The sequence below is a fragment of the Belonocnema kinseyi genome, chromosome 3 (genome assembly GCF_010883055.1).
Source record: "Belonocnema kinseyi isolate 2016_QV_RU_SX_M_011 chromosome 3, B_treatae_v1, whole genome shotgun sequence".
NCBI classification, from domain to species: domain Eukaryota; kingdom Metazoa; phylum Arthropoda; class Insecta; order Hymenoptera; family Cynipidae; genus Belonocnema; species Belonocnema kinseyi.
Window position 1 is genome coordinate 158335669 of NC_046659.1, and position 3552 is coordinate 158339220.

Consider the following 3552-nt stretch of genomic DNA (forward strand, 5'->3'; position numbering starts at 1 on the left):
ACAAAAAAGACGAACTTTCAACCAAATTGATGAATTTTCAATTTAAATTATGAATCTTCTACCGAGAAAAGTAATTTTTAACAGAGTAGTTGAATTTTCAATGAAAAAATAAAAATAAAAAAAATGAGCTTTCTACAAAGACAGTTGAATTTTTTACCAAAATGATTAATTCTTTGCAAACTACATAAATTTGTATACGAAATAGTTCAATTTTTAGGTTAAAAAGATGAATTTTCTTCAAAATTGTTGGATTTTCAACCCGAGAATATTATTTTTCAAACAAAAAAGATTAAACTTCCCTCAAATACAATAGAAATTTTAATCTAAAAGAATGAGTTTTCCGTCCAAAACACGAATGTCCAACAAAATAGTTTACTTTTGTACGAAAAATATTTTTCTGTCATGAAAGAAACAAAAATTAACATAAATTGTTGAATTTTCAAGCTAAAAAGATACATTTTCTTCAAAATAGTTGAATTTCCAAGAAAAATAAATGATCTTTCTAACAAATAGTAGAATTTTTAATACAAAAAAGTTGATTTTTCATCCAAAAGAGATTCCAGTTAGCTCAGTAACAACAAAAAATTGAATTTTTGTAACAAAAAAATAAGCTTCTACGAAAAAAAATTAATTTTTAATCCAAAAAGTAGAATTTTTCAACAAAAAAGGAGGAATTTCTAACAAAATAGTTCAATTCTCTACCAAATAGTTGTATTTTTATCCAAAAAAGATCAATTTTGTACTAAAAGAGATGAATTTGTAATGAAAAACCATTTTTTTTAATAAGTGGAACTTTCATCCAGAAAATATTTCAGTTCATTTTTCAACACAAAAATATAAATTTTAAGCAAAAAGTAAATTAACTACGGAATAGTTAAGTTCGTAAGAAAATAGTGTAATAGCTTAATTTTTATCCAAACACTTGCATTTTTTATAAAAAAAATATAACCAAGAAATAAATTCTCTACGAATTTACGAGTATCTCAGAACTTATGTCAATTAATAGATGACTGCATTTTTTCGTTAAGTTTTCGGTTGAAAATTTAACTCTTTTTTTTTTTTAGAGTTTGTCTTTTTTATTTTAAAGTTTACCTGTTTTGGCAGAAATGAAATCTTTTTTTGATAAAAATGCAACTGTTCGGTTAGAAATTAAGCTATTATACTATTTTCTTAAAAAAACTGAACTATTTCGTAGAAAATTGACGTTTTTATTAATTTGTATTCTGGTGTTGAAAAATGAAGTGAAATATTTTCTAGATGAAAGTTCCACCTATTAAAAATATTTGTTGTTTATTACAAATTCATCTGTTTTAGTACAAAATTGATCTTTTTTGGATAAAATATTAATTATTTGGCAGAAAATTGAACTATTTTGTTAAAAATTTATCCTTTTTGGTAGAAAAAATTCGTCTTTTTGTATTGAGAATTCAATTATTTTCGTAAAAAAATTTTTTTGTTACGAAAATTCAGAAGATTAATTTTACCAAAAAGGATTAATTTTCTACCAAAAAGGATTAATTTTCAACTAAAAAGAAAAATCTTCAACTAAAAGTTGAAGTTAAATTTTCAGTTAAAAAAATTATTTACCAGCCAAGATAAAAAAAGAATTTTCAACAAAATGGTTACATTTTTAACCGAAGTGATGAATTTGTCAACTAGCATTAACAAAAATGGTTACATTTTTAATGAAACACATGTATTTTCAGTTTAAAACACTTACTTTTTAAGTGACGAGTTTTTATTAAAACTGATAAAAATCTATACAAAAAAATTAATCTCTTACAAAGTGTTTAAATTTTCAGCCAGGTAGTAGAATTTTTCAACCAAAAAGATCTTAATTTTAAACAAAACAAAAAAGCACAAAAGAGAAACAGTTGAATTTAATCAAAAATTAGAATTTTCAACTAAAAAGGATTTTTCACTCAAGATAGAGAAGAAATTTCCATCAAAATTCAAATTCATCTGTTTTAGTACAAAATTGATCTTTTCTGGATCGAAATGCACCTATTTGGTAGAGAATTTAACTATTTGTTTAAAAATTCATTCTTTTTGGTTGAAAAAATTCGTCTTTTTGGTTGAGAATTCAATTTTGTTCGTAGAAACTTTTTTTTTGTTACAAATATTCAATTTCTGATATTACTGAGTTAACTGGAATCTTTTTTGGATAAAAACTCAACTTTTTTTGTAATAAAAAATTCTTCTGCTTTAAGATAAATTTCATATTTTTTGATGAAAATGCAACTATTTGCTAGAGACTTCAACAATTTTGTTAAAATATCCTTTTTGGTTAAAAATTCGTCTTTTTGGAATAAAAATTCAATTTTTTTTTAGTAGAAAATTGTTTCTTGTTAAAAAATGCATAGTTTGATCGTGAAAACACGACTGAAATATTTTTTAACAGAAAATTCGACTATTTTTTTTTTAATTTATCTTTTTGATTAAAAACTTCAACTGTTTTGTAGAAGAAATTAAATTTTTTGTATGAAAATGCAACTTTTTGGTTAAAAATCGTTCTTCTTTGCTTGATAATTCAACTAATTTGTTTAAAACATTTGGTTGAATCGGTTTATTAAGAAATTACTTTTTTGTTAAAAATTTGACTGTTTAGTGGAAAATGCTTATTTTTGTTTTGTTTAGAATAAGTTTTTAACAGAAAATGGAACTTTTCCATTTAGAAGATTGATATTTTTTAGTTAAAAATTCGCGTTTTTTGTTGTTGTAAAAAATAATTTTTTTGTTTGAAATTTCCTATTTTCTGCGTAAAAATGCATCAGTTTCGTGGAAAATTAATTTTTTGCTGCACAGTCATATTTTTTGTTTAAAAATTGCATTTTTGTAAAGAAAATTTGTATTCTGGTTTGAAGATTCAATAATTTAGATCAACTTTTATTTATTTTTTGAGTGAAAAATTTTTGTTTTTTGGAAATTCGTCTTTTTGGTCTTAAAATTCTTTTCTTTTGTTGCATAAATCAAATTCTTTTTTTTTTAAATATAAACTATGACACTTTTTCGTTGGAAATTTGTCTTTTGAGGTTTAATATTTAATTATTATGTGAAAAAATTCAGTATTTTGTTAAAGAGTTATCCTTTAAAGCAGAAAAAACTTTTTTTTTTAAGGGCATGTGACACAGCTAAATACCTATATTACCGACGACAGTTTTTCAGTTCACTGAATGTTTTTTTGAACCTAAGAACTTTTTTTGTAAATAAAATATCGAGCTGAAACTTTGGGAAATGTATTAGAGTACAATAAAGTACGTTTAGGTACTGCATTTTGGTAGGAACTTCACTGAAAATTATTTTATCTTTTTTCTGAACCTCAACATTTTTTGAACGTTTGAACTTTTTTTATACATAAAATATCGGCCTCAAACTTTGAGAAATGCAAAAGTCGGAAGAAAACTACGTTTAATTACAAAGCTTAATAATAAAAGATGTAAAAAAATATATTTCAACAATCAATTCTAACGGCATCAGCCGGTAACCTTGTACACGAAAATACGAAACCTGGCGGCCACTAGACGAGGCTCTAGAGGGTTCGTATTTTCGTGT

At 23.9% G+C, this 3552-nt stretch overlaps 1 protein-coding gene across 3 annotated transcripts in view; it reads left to right on the forward strand.

Annotated features, from left to right (window-relative positions):
• Positions 1–3552, forward strand: part of LOC117168964 (serine hydroxymethyltransferase, cytosolic) — a 36741-nt gene that overhangs the window by 22471 nt on the left and 10718 nt on the right. The window lies entirely within an intron of this gene.